The following is a 19,791-nucleotide window of genomic DNA, read 5'->3' on the forward strand; positions in this document are numbered from 1 at the left end:
TTATTCAGAGAACTGGCGCTACACAAATTGATATCTTTATTATCATCATTGTTCTATATAAATTCGCATTATTATTATCATTATTGTTATTATTATTGTTATTAATATAGAAGTGGCAGAACATGTCTGTCCTCTATTGCCCTCACTGGTCACCAGCAAGTCTGCTCCAGGCTGAGGGCTGCCATCATAATTCTTTCATCGCGAAGCTACTCCGTCCTAAAAACAAGACAAATTAAGAGTGCATAGGAGAAATTTGTCTCAAGAAAGGCAATAAATTATCAAAGATATGAATACATCGTCCTCTAAAATAGCAAGTATGTATTCGGAGTGGAAAATTCGAAAGGAAGGTGCACACACACACACACACACACACACACACACACACACACACGCGCAATACACACACACACACACACACACACACATGCAATAAGGAAACGTGGAAAGAGATCAGCTTTCAAAAAGGTGTCTTGGTTTGTCTGCAGCTTTCACAGACATGCACACAACCCGAGGTGGACCTCCCGGCAGGCGGTCTTATAAAGCTGTCTGTGGAAGCCAAAATTATTCACTTGTTTACTGATGAACGTGACACCACTGGCCTCATTTGCGTCTTGTTTTCCTGTTTGCGTCCTTGTTTCACATCTTTTTCAAGGAGAGGGTAGCATAATTGCTATGTAAGTGTGATCCCGTCTCCCCCTTGGGTTTATTTCGCTTCACCTTGTTTTATTTTTGGATGTGTTTTTCGTTCTATAATGGACCAGACGTCACTGTGGTGAGAAAACAGATGTGCTCAGAGCATGTCACCAACTAAAAACGAGCCTTCTTTTTAAAATGACCTTTGTAATTAGCGTCATGTGTGACTCCCCATTTGTTTGAAGGGTGTGGTGAAGTGAGTGCAGTCCTAAAGTCTGAAGATTCTCATCGATTATCTACATGTTCCCTGGTGAAACTGTTAGGCTTCTGAAGGTAAAGAGGGATGAAGACAGAATTCACACAAGCACAGAGTACAGAAAGATACACATACAACAAGTCACATTATAACACATACACACATGAACAATACACAAACACAAACTTTTACTCTCTCATGTACATACTTAATTTTGCAAATCAAGTTTACATTCATCTTTTTTTCTTTCTTTTTTTACAGACAGAAGACACACACACACACAGACACACACAGATACACACACACACACAGATACACACAGACACACACACACATTCATATCAATCCAAATAGTTTATTTTCGGCACCTTTGCCATTCCCTCCCTTCTCTCCCCAGGTCATTCCTGTACACATACACCAGGAACAGAAAAAAATATACAGAAATGAGATTAAAAAAAACAAACAACAACAACAACAAAAAAAAAACTCTCAGCAGATTGTGTTTCACAGTTGTATAGAGATTTTTTTTTTAATTAAAAAAAAGATACTCTCATCAGATTGTGTTTCAGAGTTTTATAAGCTGTCATCTCCATCATGAAACCTTATCCAGTTTTGTTTGTGAATAATCGATAGCCAGTGCATCTGAAGAGGGCCACTGATCAGATTTTACCAGCACGTGCACCCAGTTCACGTTGTGAAGAGACCTGCGCCTGGCTCTAGGTGCTGCTGTTTGTGGTGTTTATCGTATGAACAGAATTCAGAAAGTGTGTTCCTCATATCGAAAACTTTTGAAAGTCGTATTTTCGTAAGGAAATAAACTTTTCCGCACAACCTTAGCTCTCCGTTTCTCTGCGTGCCTGACGTTTTTTCCCCCCATAAAAACATCACCTTCTTCTTCTGCGTTCGTGGGCTTCAACTCCCACGTTCACTCGTATATACGCGAGTGGGCTTTTTACGTGTATGACCGTTTTTACCCCGCCATGTAGGCAGCCATACTCCGCTTTCAGGGGTGTGCATGCTGGGTATGTTCTTGTTTCCATAACCCACCGAACGCTGACATGGATTACAGGATCTTTAACGTGCGTATTTGATCTTATGCTTGCGTATACACACGAAGGGGGTTCAGGCACTGGAAGGTCTGCACATATGTTGACCTGGGAGATCGTAAAAATCTCCACCCTTTACCCACCAGGCGCCGTCACCGTGATTCGGACCCGGGACCCTCAGATCGAAAGTCCAACGCTTTAACCACTCGGCTATTGCGCCCGTCAAAAACATCACCAAAGCTGTCTTGTTTATTCCTTCAAGGATCTTTACGAAACCTCCACCAGTAAACTTATTTTATATTTCATCAAATTTTCTGGTGGGCCTTCGCTAGATAGGCAATATCGACATCGGTCAAGCGATTTGCATGTAATCGCTATTCACCGCCAGACATATAGACAAATAACACACACGCACACACATACACACGCCTCCTTGCCCTCAACCCAGCAGATATTTCTTCTTCTTCGTCGTCGTCATCCTCCTTTCCATCCCTTTCCTTTTCCCCCTCTCTCTGTCTCATTTTTTGAGAGAGGGGTTTAGTGCTGGTATAAGTGCGGTATCTCAACTCTTCCATTCATACATACCGGAACAATGAGTGGAGTGGGTAAATGTGGGTTGCGTTCCTAAGCCACGAGACAATGTTGGGTGACTGAGTCCAGCAAACCACATAAAAAAACAACAACAAAAAACGTGGGAGTTGTGTGCATGGGAAGTGTCTCATCTTTTCTCATCTATTAGTTAAGTGCTTCACTTGTTTATTTTGTGCAAAGTCGATTATCATTTTCCAAACGTTTAAGGTTGGCAAGGGTCTACGTAGATACTGTGTGTACAACGCTTTTGCTTCGCTCTGCAGCTACGGACACTGGCAAAAAAAAAAAAAAAAAAAAAAAAAAAATCGCTCGCCGCTTCCTCCCTTCCTCCCTCTCCTTCTGTTTTCTTGTCGTCCCTCCTGCCTCACCCATCTCCTCCTCCTTGGCCTTCACGTCTCTCTCTCTCTCTCTCTCTCTCTCTCTCTCTCTCTCTCTCTCTCTCTCTCTCTCTCTCTCTGGGTGTTGTCTCTCCCACTTCCAGTGAAAACGAAGATGTTCAACTGCCGAATGGAAAGAAATCGCAACCCTATCGGTGCAGGATTTCCATCAGGAGAGTTAACGGGCTGGCGGACATTACTGGGAACTAGGGGAACGATTGGAGAGAGAGAGAGAGAGAGAGAGAGAGAGGAAAAAAAAAGAAAAGAAAAAAACAACAACGAAAAAACAAAACAAAACAACAACGAAAAAACAAAACAAAACAACAACACCAGTGTGTGTGTGTGTGTGTGTGTGTGTGTGTGTGTTAGACTATTGTTTTTCTTTTCTGTTGATGCTGTTCGAGGCAAATTTCAAACATTCTGCTTCCATTAAAAAAAAAAAAAAAAAAAAAAAAAAAAATCCCAACGCACGATGATGGGCTAATTTAAGGTCTCTGCTTTTCCGCTGATTATAGAATCTTATGCATTTTCAAATTCAATAATAATAATAATAATGGTATCTGTATAGCGCTGAATCTTGTGCAGAGACAAATCAAAGGGCTTTCGCGCCAGTCATTCACACACATGCATAACTCTAAATTCAACACAGAGAAACACAGCAATATTCTTCAGCTGTGCAAACCTGGAATTCACTGCTTTTTTTAAAAGTCCTTCACTCATATTCGTTAAAGGACATTCCTTTTGCAGCAGTCTCTACATAATTAAGGCACTCCATTCCATTTCCGTATTCTATAGATCAACATTTGTATCTTGCATACGTGTTTGTATGTACCTGCGCGCGTGTGTGTGCGCGCTCCTGTGTATGTGTGTGCGTGCGTGGTGCACACGAGAGAGAGAGAGAGAGAGAGAGAGAGGAGTTTTGTGTGCTTTTTGTCTGATTTGTTTTTATAAACTGCTTTGAGATGCTTAGTAGCGCTATGTAGATGTAATATCATTATTATCATTATCATTATTAGTGCTTTCTTGTCGTTCATCACTATTCTTATTTTCATTATTATCAACCTTGCCAAAATGTTTCAAACCAGCAGCTTTTCCGGGAGGTAAATATATAAGTAAACGTTCCAAGTATACATTGGAGCAAAATTTTATTTCCATTCATATCTTTTTCAGCTCGTCTCTATTTATATCGGTCCTTCTAAATGTATCTATTTATCTGTGTCTTTCTGTCTGTATGTATGTCTACATTTTTTCCCTATCATTCTGTCTAAAGTCATTGCGATGTACATTGCTAGTTGTATTTATTTGTACACTTGCATTTAATTTCCCGTCAAGCTTGGGTTACTGACACTCAAAGGCGAAGGTCGAATTCTTGCACGAGAAAACAGTGCTAGGTTGCCACAGAAGAAACAGAGAAAGGAAGAAAGAAAGAATGAAAATCAAAACAAACGGCAGTCTACATTCCCAGAAGAAACAAAAGAAAGACAGAAAGTCTGAAGGAAAGAGAAAAGAAGAAATAAAAATGGAGAAAGACAGAAAGAAAGAAAGCAAACCAAATGGCAGATTACTGGCGTGGACAAAATGAAAGAAAGAAAGAAAAGAGCAAAGACAGAAAGATGTAAGAAAGGAGGGAGAGAAGGAGTGGGGGTGGAGGAGGAGGGGGGGGGGGAGAATTCGACAACAGAAAAAAAGAAGAAAAAAAAAAGAAGAAAGAAACGAAAAGACAATATTCAATCTGAAAGCGCCAAGAGTTTGGTCTCTGACCGAAGATAGGCGCTGTTTTAGTATCCATTATCCATACCCAGTCGTGTGTAAAAGGCTACCTGGCAGGAGATAAAAACACATTCCACAGTTATTGGTTATTTTAACAACAAGTCTGTGGTTTCTGAATTCTGACACCACATGCGAACACTTAAGACAGACAATAAACTGGGACATAACATTATATATATTTTGTCAACGAGCAGACCCAGTTTTGACGATTGGTTGCAATATAGTACCCCGTATCACGCGTCAAAGAAATTCAGAGGATTTCTTTGAAAGGAAGATAAAAACAACAACAAAAAAACAAACAAACAAACAGGCAAACAACTCCCCCCCCCCTCCCCCCCTGTGGGAACGGCAAACGAGTATTTGTTCCTATTCAAAATGAATACTATTCCGTGTACATTTGTCAGGCGATGAGTTTGTCTTTTTCAAAAGCTTAACAAGCATACAATATAACCATTTGCTCTTTAAAACAAAACATTAAGCCAGTTATTGTCTGGTTATTTCCGTACCAACTTTCACATGGTAAACAAAGAAAAGGAGATATGGGGAAGGGAGGGAGGGGGAGGGGGGGAAAACTGGAACCTTGTTAAGAAAATGAAACCTTGCGTGTTCTGATAACGTTAATTTGATACGCGGACCACATACAGCTTTACAATGGATTGAAAAACTAGTTCACTCCACGGAAGAAGTTGTGTGGAGTCCAGTTTACCCTAAACAGCACTTGACTAAAACAAAACACCCATGGTAAACTGCATTCATTTCAAACTAGGACGATATTGTTTGAGATTGAAAACAAATTTAGGATAGATGGAATCACAACATGTATTAAGACATCATTATATATGTTTTAAAAAGTTAATAATAATAAAAACTTCCCAGAGAAGATAGAGAGCAGTTCAAGAAAATGAATTAATTTCTTGTCGGTAAGAAGGCATTTATTTCATCCAATAAATCATATGTTGACAATGTTCAATGCCCAGATAGCTCGAGTAAACGGTGTTCTAAAATGTATGTATGTGTATATATATATATATATATATATATATATATATATATATATATATATCTGTGTGTGTGTGTGTGTGTGTGTGTGTGTGTGTGTGTGTGTGTGTGTGTGTGTGTAGAATCTAGTAGTATATACCAAGCCAAATGTCGTGCAAGAAGAGAGAACCGAAACGAAATGTAGCTCCACGTCATTTTCTTGCTCCTTCCTTTTCGTTTCAGAGTTGATAAACTGTGTCTGTTTTGCCATGTGTTCTGTAAAGGTGATGTCTGATGTGTGCATGTGTGCATGCGTGCGTGCGTGCGTGTGTGTGTGTGTGTGTGTGTGTGTGTGTGTGTGTGGAGAGAGAGACAGACAGACAGACAGAAAGACAGACAGGTGGAAATCAGTGAAGGATATGTGCAGCACTCATTACGCAATATTAAAAAAGATGATGTTCCTTGAAGTAGATACATCTGAAAGTAAAAACAGAAGAAAAACAAGCAAAGGAGGAAAAACAAACAAAGTAGATTTGAACAAAACAGAAACAAAGAAAAAAGAAAGAAAGAAACAATAACCGTGTTTCTAAATGTCACAACTCTCTTTTCGCCCACTTTTCTTGTGGGTGAAGACCTTCAACTCCTCATTCCTAATCGCGTCATCAATGTCCAAGTGACGAGCAATTAAGGTTATCCACACTGCAGTTGATCAGCACATAACGAGCCCAGATCGGTGATTGACATAATGTTCTGAGCACTGGAAATCTCACACAAAAAGCAAACAAAAAACCCCAACAACAACTGAAAATGAACTTTCTGTTTCTTTTTGTTAGGAAGTGGAACATCAACAACCGCAAAGTTAGAAGCATAAAGGGGCGTTTGTTTTACATGCCTGCCCACAAACACACGTATATACACGCACGCGCGCGCTCGCACACACACAACACACATACACACACCATACACAAGCGCTCTCTCTCTCTCTCTCTCTCTCTCTCACGTCTGGCGCTCCAACCAACCAACAAACTGACAGTCTTCCGTGAGATCTACATCAAAGAGCGCTACACACTGAACGCTATGCAGACCTCCGCAAAACGCCAACACTTTAGTGTTTCCATCTGCCAGCGCTCCACGTCCTAACAGCTATATGCTGTTTCAAACCAACTGACTGGCAAAAGCAATGAACTGTTACTGCCAAAAGGCATTCCTCCTCAGGATCTTCCTGATGCTTTTTGTACATATTTTACTGATAAAATCGCTAACATCCGACATGAACTGGATGCTTATCCACAAGAGAATAAGGTTGATGAATTTAAAGGGGTTTTAATGACATGTTTTAGAACAATTTCTGAGATGACTGTAAGAAATTTTATTCTTTATTCTCCAAATAAGAAGTGTGATTTGGATCCATTACCATCGAACCTTTTAAAGATATGTCTAGATGATCTTCTCCCCTTGATCACCAGTATTGTAAACCACTCTCTAGAGTCAGGCACTGTTGATGAATCTCTCAAATTGGCTATTGTCACCCCACTAGTGAAAAAGAACAATCTGGACTCGAATCAACTAAAGAACTATCCACCCGTGTCTAATCTGTCATTCGTTTCTAAAATTATTGAGAAAGTTGTGTTACAGCAGTTACAGGAACATCTAGAGAAAAACGGTCTGCTCGAAATTTATCAGTCAGCCTATCGAAAACACCACAGCACAGAAACAGCTCTTCTCTCTGTTACAGACAGTCTTCTTTCAAATACAGACAAAAAACTTGCATCCTTAGTGGCATTACTAGATCTGTCAGCAGCATTTGATACACTTGACCACCAAATTCTCATCAACCGTCTGAGACCTACCTTTGGCATTCGATCTAGTGCTTTAAAATGGTTTTCATCATATCTTTCAAACCGTCAGCTCTGCGTTAAAGTAGATCATACCACTTCTAAGGTTATCCCTCTTGTATTTGGTGTCCCTCAGGGATCGGTTCTGGGACCTATTTTATTCACTTTATATACTCAGCCTTTGTCTAACATCATCAAAAGGCATTTATTTGATTGCCATAAGTATGCTGATGACATTGAGTTACAAAAAGCCGCTCCACCATCTGGCTTCAAAACAGTCATTAATGAGATGGAAGCCTGTGTGGCTGATGTAAAGGTGTGGATGGACAGAAACAAGCTAAAACTTAACGAAGAGAAAACCGAACTCTTAGCTGTAGGAGACCGAGCTCGTCTCAATGAAATAAAAAAAAGGGCCCAGTCACTCTCGGCACTTCTATAGTTACATTTCAAACATCAGCTAAGTATCTAGGTGTACATATTGATCAGACCTTGACCATGACTGACCACATTTCATCCCTGTGTCGCTCATGCAATTTTTCATCTAGATTACTGCAATTCTACCTTTGCAGGTTTACCATCTTCCTCTCTTATTAGACTACAGAAAGTACAGAACAATGCTGCACGATTTATCCTTTCAAGAAAGAAATCTGATCATGTCACACCTCTTTTGCATCAGTTACACTGGCTTCCTATTGAGTCCCGCATTCACTATAAACTAGCGACACTTGCCTTCCGACATTTTGATGAATTCCTTCCCCCGTATCTCTCCTCTGTACTGGAAACGTACGAACCATGCAGAACGCTAAGATCCAGTTCTGAAAGGTTACTTAAAGTCCCTAGAACTAATTTAATATGTGCAGGGGAAAGATCTTTTAGGGCTTAAGTACCCCAAATTTGGAATTCTTTGCCATCTCCAGACCTTCAAGTCAGATCTGAAAACGCACCTTTTCCGCAAACATTTCTGTACTCAGCACGATGGATAGTCCAAAGTCTGTTCGCCACATGGAGTTTTATGCTAGAAATATTTATACTCACGTAATCCTGTTTTTAGTGCAGTTTATATATTTAATGTATCTGGGTGCGCGCGTGCATATGTGTGTGTGTGTGTGTGTGTGTGTGTGTGTGTGTGTGTGTGTGTGTGTGTGCGAGTGCACGCGCGCATGTATGTGTGTCTAAAATGTGTGTTTTTAAGGAATGTATTTATTTTTAATCTAAACATTATTTACTTGATATTTTTATTGTTTGGTGCATAATGCTTTTTTTTATTCATTCTGTGAACGCATTGGATTGAGCTGTTGTAATGGATTGAGCTGTTGTAATGTTTTATGTTTATATTTGGCTCGATGATGTAAGGCGCTTTGAGCAGCATTAGTACTGGATATATCGCCATAGAAAAGTTCTGAATTATTATTATTAATTATTATTTGTGAAAAAAAACGTTAAATCAAACTACTACTACTAGTACTAGTACTACTGCCATGGATACGACTGCTCCTTCTACAACAAAGAGAGAGAGAGAGAGAGAGAGAGAGAGAGAGAGAGAGAGAGAGAGAGAGAGAGAGAGAGAGAGAGAGAGAGAGAGAGAAATAGGGGGTTGTACTCTCTCACGCTTTCTGTCAGACAAATCCACATGCCCATGCAGACGCGGGGACAGGACGGCAGTAAACACAACAATAAACAACGATTAGACGACGCGAGACATCTTGAAAGAGGAAGAAGAAAGTTCATCCCCATCTCTCTCTCTCTATTTTCCTTGTACATACACACACACAACACACACAGACACAGACACACACACACACACACACACACACATGCATGCATGCATGCGCGAAAACACATACATACTGGTGCTGTTGCAACTACTACTGCTACTACAACTACCACAGCATTCCTAAAGCGCTTACTCTTCAGCTCAATAGCAACAGCAAATAACAACAACAACAACAGCAGTAGCAGAATGGACATCGAAATCGATTTCACAACACACACACACTTACACACAGACACAGACACACACAGACACACACAGACACACACACAGACACACAGACACACACACACACACACACACACACACACACACACACTGGCACACTCAGCCACCAGTCCACCCAGACCACAACACTCTCATCCAGAAAGACTCGGAAACTTGCAAAGAGAACCGAATTAAAAATCATGGAAACATGTTAATTAAACACACACACACACACACACACACACACACACACACACACACACACACACACACACACACACAACACACACTGAAATACACCCTCCTCAGCTTCCTTCTTCATCTATCCAACCCCCACCCCCTCCACCTAATTCCATCCCAACGACCTTGTGTCCTTTCATCCTACTTGAATCGAGCGAACAATTGACAGCACAACGACGAGGAGTGACGCTTGTCTACTGCACTGTCGGTAACACCGTGCGATAAATCCTCAGCACGTGATTACAGGCTGACAGCCTGTCTGATTTGACAACAAAACGATTCATTTCTTATTTGCTTCCTTCTTTGTTTATTTGATGTTTTTGTTGTTGTCGTTGTTTGCAGCCTGGTCGACAATAGGGGCCACATCAGAGATGAAACAACAGCAACAACAACAACAACAAAAAAGCAACAACAAAGCAACTGTCATCAAATCAGAAAACGAGACTATGTTAAGAAACTCTAGGGGAGAGATGGACAGTACAAGGTCTTCAGTGAAGAAGCCCCCCTCAGTCAAGTGTTTCGGCCCTTAACTCCTTACACTCGAAGGGGGCCGGGCCGCACCCAGGTCATGACTCCTGGATGCCCTTGTATTGCCGCCTTTTCTTTCTTTTTTTTTTTTTCGTCCTCAGCAGGTTCGAACCCGCGCCTCCAGGTGGTCGCCACTTCAGAACTGAGTCACATTTTCTGGCAGACGTTTTAACCACAGAGCCATTGTACGCCTAGTTTGAGTAGGGAAAATCTTAGTTTAAGTAGGGAAAATTTAATCCTTATGAAGTTTACTTTCATTCCTCCTCAACCAGTTCCAGCTGGAACTCTTTTCTGCTGCTTCTGCCATTGCCTTGCTGTTTCATAGCATACTTCTCGGTCTTGTAGATGTGGGTTTCCTCCATTCTGCTTTCGTATGTCACAGTGAGAGTTCAATCAGAATCGCTTGTTTCGTTGTCTTGGAGTGGAGTATCAGGTCAAGTCTCATGCCGCTCTTGCTGATGATTTCCGGGTGTTTCTTCCCCTCTAGTAGGTCAACTGTGCGTTCCCAATCTTCGGCACCATCAAGCAGCCCACGTTTCCATGCTTTAGAAACTTTAGATGCTGTTCCTGGCCAGACTTTATTGTCTTCTGCTGAGCGGAACTCTACTGGAACTTCTGGTGGGGTTGGTTTTGTAGTCGGCATACTAGCTGGATTGTGTCTTCTGCTTGCCCCATCCATGATCTTCCTCGTCCTAGACGGCTGCCTTTTGGTTCTTTGACTGCGTCATGCAGTGGGTTTTGAGGGTTTTCTAATGTTTTGAAGTAGGTCTTAACCTGTTTTAACTTGTTTCTGGCCTGCACTGAAGGAAGGTCAAGCAGGCATCGCTTGGTTTCCGTGGGCGTGTCTTTTGTTGTTCCAAGGATCAGCCTCATAGCTTCATTTTGAACTCTTTTTAATTTTAGGAGGTTGCTTTGAGATGGTGTTGTTAGCCCAAGTCCGTAGTCGATCACACTGAGGACGAGTGATTGGTACAGCAGGAAGAGGTGGCGTTGTTCAATACCTTTGGTTGCCATTGCTTTTAAGACTGAAAGGCCCTTTTTGCATTGAGCCTTGCTCAGACATGGATGAACCACGAGGTTAGGTTATCAGATCGTTTTCTTTTCAATCGCCAAAGACGTGGAACAAGCTCCCTGATAACCTCCGTCATTCTGATTCCCTCGCATCTTTTAAATCTCGTCTCAAAACTCACATTTTCCCTCAGCAATAAGTTCAATTGTGGCAGGTCCACTTCCTTTGCGTTAGCTGTGCTTGACTATGTGTGTATACATATGTATGTGTACATAACTACATACATGCATATGAATGTGTATTGTGTGTGCGTGTGTTTATGTAAGTTTGTGCCTGCCTATGTGTGCGTATGTGTTAGGATAGCTGTTAGATACACATGTATGTTAAAATGTATGTATGCAGTGTGTGTGTGTGTGTGTGTGTGTGTGTGTGTGTGTGTGAGTGTGCGTGCGCGCGCGCGCGCGTGCGTGCGTGCGTGCGTGTGTGTGTGTGTGTGTGTGTGTGTGTGTGTGTGTAGTCACATTCTGGTGTGTGCATGTAACATAGATATAATGTTTTATGTTAACAAAAGCGTTTTTGTAAAGCACCTAGAGCAGATTTCTGGATAGTGTGCTATATAAGTATCCATTGTTATTATTATTATTATTATTATTATTATTATTATCATTATCAGTCACCATTCTTGATTTCTGACTTCTCCTTCTTAAGGTTGCATTGCTTTTTGCTCAGTAAAACCAATTACACCACTTAAATGTTACACAAGAATTATTATTGATAAGTAAATGAACCTCAAACGCACGCTACAGTGATCAAATTTTGTTTAGTTCTGCACTCAAGAGGTTAGAATATAAAGAATACAATAAAAAATGATGTACAAAACAACGTTCTACGCTGTTTTTATCTGTCAACTTTAAAAAAAAAAAAAAAAAAAAAAAAAGCGCCACAGACTCGGGTTTGAGCTCAAGGCATATCAATGTCCAATTTCTGTCAATTTGTTTGGGGGGGGTTAGGTCCAGATCTTGAAGATTGGTCGGAGGATAGTGCAAACCTTTTATTTATTTATTTTTATTCTCTATTTTTTCTTCTTCTTATTATTATTTTATTTTATTTTATTTTATTTTTTTAAAACTTTATTCTGTTTTTTAAATGCCGAATCCAGAAATAACATAATTATGAAGAAAAAAGTGCCGGCGACTCGTCACACAGTTCAGCATTCCAGAGAGAGAGAAAGGCAACAGAAAGACTGAGGCAGTATTGTGAAATGACTTACGAGACAGGAGTGACATTCTTCTCAAAGCGTTAACTCTCTCCATACGAACGGCGAAAGAGACGACGCCAACAGCGTTTCACCCCAATTACCATCATCAAAATATTGCAAGCGGAGGGCTCTTATACTGAAGAAGTGAATGTTGACAAATAATACCACAATTCTGACGACGGAAGCTAAAGGTTGGGTCATTCAGACACCCATTGGACATCCGAGGGGTCTGTGTAGAGGAGAAGAGAGGACCGGCCGTACTGAGTGAGTTAAAGAGAAAGATGGATAACTAAACGGGAATTCAGATTTATAAATGATAGAGTTGCAATCAAGTTGTTTTTTTTTAATATATAGGCATCGTGCATACAGTTCTGAACATGCCAAATCATAGTTCTGAACATGCCAAATCACATGCCAAATCAAAGTTCTGAACATGCCAAATCACAGTTCTGAACATGCCAGTTCCTCCACAAGCTTTGTAAATGACCGTGTTTCAAATAATATTTTTTCATATAATTAGGCATAATGCATACAGTTCTGGACATATAAATCCTTCACATGGTTAACTGTTTTTGCCATCAACAATTAATCAGTCTCTGGCGTACAACACGCAAGACTATGCAGTAAATATTCTTTTTTTTTCCTTTTTAAATTAAAAAAAAAAATTTCATCTTTAGGTTTACAATTTCAACATACTGTCACAAGAGGTCTTCTTGTTAATAATTTTACATCACACCATTGCAGTAAATATTCCTTTCAATTCCCTGGTTAACCCACCGACAACACAGACCAGATTCAAATAATTATGTCTTTGTTATTCATTTTCCATTTTCTTAACTCTTAATGCAGCCAATACAGTTTATATGGAATTAAGTAATCTTTCCACTGGCAAAATTCAGTCATCACCAAAAATGCTTAGTTACCGATTTGTTTTGCCAGGATAAACAAGGTCATTAGATTTTGTTGGTGTTCGCATCTTTTCCTTGTGTCCATCTGTGTGTGTGTGAGTGTCTGGGCGCGCGTGCAAGCGTGGGTGCACGTATATATATATATATATATATATATATATATATATATGTGTGTGTGTGTGTGTGTGTGTGTGTGTGTGTGTGTGTGTGCGTGCGTGCGTGTGTGTGTGTGTGTATTAGTACCGATTAAGTGGATGGACAACAGCCTTGTATAATCATCTTACTTCAGAGCTCAGAGAGAGAGAGAGAGAGAGAGAGAGAGAGAGCGAGACAGAGACAGAGACAGACAGATAGACAGACAGACAGAGACAAAAAGACAGACAGACACGAAACCCTCGCAAGACACTCACGCAAAGGAACAGAGGTGCAGTGACAGAGACTTAAAGTCCGAGACACTGGGAAAGACAGATCCGATCACATTCCTTATCCATCTGACGACAGAAATGTTGTTTTTTCGCCTTGTCCCCGTCCCCCCCTCAACCCACCCCCTCATCGCCACTCTCAAACACCCACCTATCCACCCACTCCTCCCGTCCTCCAAAGCCCCGCATTGAAGATTAGCGTCCTTAACGGCAAAGCAGACCATCGGTCAGTGTGCCGTCAGCCCGACCTTCCACAGAACGGATCTCAACACGTTGCAGATCCTCTTTCGGTTGTTCCACTTTCCGGGCTTCCCTGTCCGTGCACAAAGAATGAGCAACAACGTCTGACAATGAATCAGTACGTGCGCATGCGTGCGAACCCATGCATTTACACAATCGCACGCGCCGTGCGCGCGCGCGCGCACACACACACACACACACACACACACACACGCGCGCGCGCGCGCGCAGTCCTTTAAGTAATTTCCTGTAACTGTATTTAGATTTTTGTTTTTTCAAATTTAACCCTCATTTGCCCAGTTTCCCCCAACCCTCCATTCATTCACATCTCCCACCCCTTCTAACCGATAATACTCAGATGTATTCATAAATACTTTAACTCACTCAGTACGGCCAGTCCTCTCTTCTCCTCTACACAGACCCCTCGGATGTCCAGTGGGTGTCTGAATGACCCAACCTTTAGCTTCCGTCGTAAGAATTGTGGTATTCTTTGTCAACATTCACCTCTTCAGTATAAGAGCCTTCCTCTTGCAATATTTTGATGATGGTAATTGGGGTGAAACGCTGTTAACTTCGTCTCTTTCGCCGTTCGTATGGAGAGAGTTAACAAAATGTCTTCAATCACCGATGTGTGTGACGGGACATTAAACAAAATTCCTCCTCCACACACACGCATCAAAGATATTCATTCCTTTGATCAATTTTGGGGCACAGAGAAAAGTGTATTATGTAACAGCAGTATTATTTTACACCAAATATCTGCAAAGTACATGAAACAGCAATGAGTAACAGATACTTTTGGTATCGAGCATGACATAGTTCAGGCTACGTTGCAAATCTGCAAAAAATTACTTTGAATTTAACTGGACTAGCCTGACTAATAAACAAATTACACAGTGAGCATTTCCGGACAAGAAAAATCAGACTATCGTTGAGCAATTTTTTGTTTTCCAAGTCGAAGTTGTATTGCCACGATCAATTCTAAATCTTCCTTCAACGGCGTCAGTCGGTTTTTGACTCACTTGTGTAAACAAAGTGAGTCTATGTTTTAACCCGGTGTTCGGTTGTCTCTGTGTGTGTGTGTGTCTGTGTGTGTGTGTGTGTGTGTGTGTGTGTGTGTCCGTGTGTCTGTGTGTCTGTGTGTCCGTGGTAAACTTTAACATTGACACTTTCTCTGCAACTACTTTGTCAGTTGACACCAAATTTGGCATAAAAATAGGAAAAATTCAGTTCTTTCCAGTCATCTTGTTTAAAACAATATTGCGCCTCTGGGATGGGCACCAAAAAAATAAAGAATGAAGCCTAATTATATGCAAACTGCATTTTCTGTTATATTTATATTTTTTGTATTCTCTAAACTTGGCACTTTGATCTGATATTCTGATCCAACAGCTAGAGCAGTCATTATTATCATTTTTTGTTCAAACAGGAACTTCTTTTGCTAAGCATGGGATTTTTATTTATTTTGCAAACGTTTTGGTGCAGATAGTAAAAAAGGGAAATTATTCTGTAATTAATGCCAGGGGACTTAATTTATCACAAGTGAGTCTTGAAGGCCTTGCCTCTCTCTCTTTTTTTTTTTCGTATAGTTTTTTTTAAGTTCTACGTCATAATCGTGCAATACGTCATTTACTTCCATGACATATCTCTTGAGTCATTCATTTACTGATTTAGTGTGTGTGGCTGTGTTGTGGCTCAGAAACGTGTAGACTTTCTTTGCCCCCATTCCCATGTGTGTGAACATTTGTTTCACTTTCAGCCTTACACACGATGATCTGAACAATATTTTTTGTAATACTAATAGGACCCCAAAACAAACAAACAAACAAAAAACAAACAAAAAAAAATCCATTTCTGGCAACATTTTTTAGATAATTCTATATCCGAAAACATAGCACCAAAGAGATCTACAGCAATTTTTAAAATTTTATATTCTATTTTATTTTATTATTTTATTTTTAAAATTTATTTTATTTTATTTTTTAGAATAATTATTATTATTTTTTAAAAATATTTTATTATTTCTTTAAAAATTATTTTTTAATTATTATTATTATTATCATTTATTTATTTATTTATTTTATATAAAGTAACAGTTTTGGCGAACTCATAATATGGTCAACAACGGAACAGCCATTTCCAGTGGGTAGGCAAGTCTAATTACGAACTATTTAGTCGAAGCGACCAGTATGACCATCAGAACAGCAGTGGCGGCAACTGCTGCCCCGACTATCTGGACTAGAATTTGATTACAGTGGGACGGGCGCAATAGCCGAGTGGTTAAAGCGTTGAACTTTCAATCTGAAGGTCCCGGGTTCGAATCTCGGTAACGGCGCCTGGTGGGTAAAGGGTGGAAGTTTTTCCGATCTCCCAGGTCAACATGTGCAGAACTGCTAGTGCCTGAACCCCCTTCGTGTGTATACGCAAGCAGAAGATCAAATACGCACGTTAAAGATCCAGTAATCCATGTCAGCGTTCGGTAGATTATGGAAACAAGGATGTACCATACCCAGCATGCACACCCCTGAAAACGGAGTACGGCTGCCTACATGGCGGGGTAAAAACGGTCATACATGTAAAAGCCCATTCGTGTACATACGAGTGAACGTCGGAGTTGCAGCCCATGAACGAAGAAGAAGACAAAGAAAATTACAGCGGAGAGTGCCTTGCCCAAAGTACATCCCGACTCTCTCGGCCAAGACAGTTTTAGGACAGTCGGCGTTGGGACGATTCCCAAAGGCCAACTGGCCCCCAAAACTACAGCACAATAAGCCAATGCAGTCTTGCCTCCTAGTCTGAGAGTCATAGTCTTCACAAAAGACTAAGCTGTAAATGAATTCCCATTGGAATAGGAAACCCATTGATCATACAGTTCTCACTTTGCTGTTGGTCCAACTGTAACCTTATGCCAATCTCTGAAAAAATTCGAGCGAGCCGAGCCTTAAGACTGTACAGATAACTGGTCGCGCGATTCGTCTGTTTTTTCTCCGATAGGTTGCAACAGGAAAAGTTCGTCTGCTCCGTCTTTTCAACGGCTGAAATTGCAGGGGTGCCTGAAGGTAAATGCGAACGAGCATGTATAACTGCTAACAGTGGATCCTAGTACATATGGATAGTTAGGACAGAAGCAGGCCTTAAACTCATTAGACATAACATTATTGGAACATTGCACCGGACTGTCTATTTTGTGTTTTTATCACACAAATACACACACATGAACGCGCGCGCACGCACACAAACACATTTAAACACCACATACACCCTTTTGAGCAGCTATGCAGCATCGCTCACAAATGGACTCAAGTCACGTCAATATACCCTATGGTCTCATTGCGAACGACATTATCATGTTTTGTTTTGAGAATCCGGTCAAAACTGACGTTCTGATCTGTAACCAACATGCTTTCTTCTCTCTCCCAAAACTGCTTATGCATTATTGATTCAACATATTCAAACAAATCAGCCATCTTAAATTGTGTCAAAGTTCAAGTCCTACTGAAGGCGATTGACGAAACTTGCTTGCTTCCCTTGACTTTTGGATTGTGACAGTAGCCTTCGTTGGTGAACTTGGTCGGCAGTGGTGCGCGAAGAGGAGAAAGAGCGTGGAAAAAGCCGACGTTTGACTGGTTCTTGAAGATGAATATTCATTAAGGTAGGCCCTATCTGAGCGAGGTCGAAGAAGACGTTAAGTCGTTCAATGTGTGGGGTGAGAACGCTTCGAAGTAGGGCGGTACATGAACCGTTTGCGTAATTACACTTTGTTCGTAATTGGGATAGAAATAATCAACAAAGTGTCATGTATGTAAGGTTGTGATACAACTCCTGTGAGATATCTGTTAGGACGCGATGCCCCGACTGTTCCATGCCGTTTAACTCTTTCCATACCAACGGCGAAAGAGACGACGTTAACAGCGTTTCACCCCAATTACCATCATCAAAATATTGCAAGTGGAAGGTGAATGTTGACAAAGAATACCACAATTCTGACGATGGAAGCTAAAGGTTGGGTCATTCAGACACCCACTGGACATCCGTGGGGTCTGTGTGGAGGAGAAGAGAGGACTGGCCGTACTGAGTGAGTTAAAGGACTGTGGCTGGCATGGGAAGAGCGCGGATCATACACATTCTTCAGGCCACTGCACGGGCTGCTAAGTGTTTGGATTCTCCACAGCTCAACAGACAGATCAATGTGGAGTGATGGCCCAGAGGTAACGCGTCCGCCTAGGAAGCGAGAGAATCTGAGCGCGCTGGTTCGAATCACGGCTCAGTCGCCGATAATTTCTCCCCCTCCACTAGACCTTGAGTGGTGGTCTGGACGCTAGTCATTCGGATGAGACGATAAACCGATGTCCCGTGTGCAACATGCACTTAGCGCACGTAAAAGAACCCACGGCAACAAAAGGGTTGTTCCTGCCAAAATTATGTAGAAAAATCCACTTCGATAGGAAAAACAAATAAAACTGCACGCAGGAAAAAATACAAAAAAATGGGTGGTGCTGTAATATAGCGACGGGGGGAGAGCAGCCCGAATTTCACACAGAGAAATCTGTTGTGATAAAAAGAAATACAAATACAAATACAAAAACAGATACCACTTTGTTCCACTAGTTACGGCATCTCGTCTCCTCGTCTGGTTTAAACTTACGAAATAGCTATCCGTTCTAAAGTTTCTCAGTGCTCTGATGTCAGTCGACAGTTGGACTAATTCTTGAAGAATGAATCACTGGAGGGGGACAACCCGACCCTTCATGCCTGTCCAGTTTATGTCCAGCAGCTCTACACCGGACATCCCCTCTCCTTTACGTCCCTCTCTTCTTCTTCTTCTTCTGCATTCTTGGGCGGCAACTCCCACGTTCACTCACGAGTGGGCTTTTGCGTGTATGACCGTTTTTACCCCGTCAGTTAGGCAGCTTTACTCCGTTGTGGGGTGGGGATGGGGGTGGGTGCATGCTGGACAGGTTCTTGTTTCCATAACCCACCGAATGCTGACACGGATTACACAGGATCTTTAAATTGTGTATTTCATCTTCTGTATGCGTATACACACGAAAGGTGTTAAGGCACCAGTAGGTCTGCACATCTGTTGAGCTGGTAGATCGGAAAATTGTCCATCCTTTATCCACCAGTGCGCCGAAACTGGGGATCGAACCCAGGAAACTCAGGCGAGAATCCAACGTTCTGACCATCCGACCACCGCATCCTACCCCCCAGACCCCCACCTCCCTCTTTCTTAACTGCGTAAACATTTCCTGAAGCGATACGCTTTCGTTAATAAAGAAATTTAAGCTGTTGTCGGCAAATGAAAACAAACAAACAAACAACAACAAAAGGACAAAAACCCAAAAAAACCCAACAACAAACAAACACTTTTGATGCCCCCCCCCCCCCCCCCAACCCCCTCCCCTTCCCTTGAAACTGAATGCAGCACGGGACAAACGCAAGCAAGATGATGATTAAATGAAAAGTGTTTTCAAACTGGCCACCCCAGCGACACCCTTTTGCAACTGACTTGAAAGCGTAAACAAACTGTTGCCACACCCAGAACAATAGCAATAACACACACACACACACACACACTAGTTGTCGCCAGACTGTCTGGCATCAGTGGCAAGGCAGAGTGACACAGGAAATATTTACAATCCAGTAATAACTTCGTCGATGATTTGTGGTTAAGTGGTCCACAACAATGAACAGAGATTTGCAATTATCTCCCTTGTAAAAC

The sequence above is a fragment of the Babylonia areolata genome, chromosome 27, assembly GCF_041734735.1.
Source record: "Babylonia areolata isolate BAREFJ2019XMU chromosome 27, ASM4173473v1, whole genome shotgun sequence".
NCBI classification, from domain to species: domain Eukaryota; kingdom Metazoa; phylum Mollusca; class Gastropoda; order Neogastropoda; family Buccinidae; genus Babylonia; species Babylonia areolata.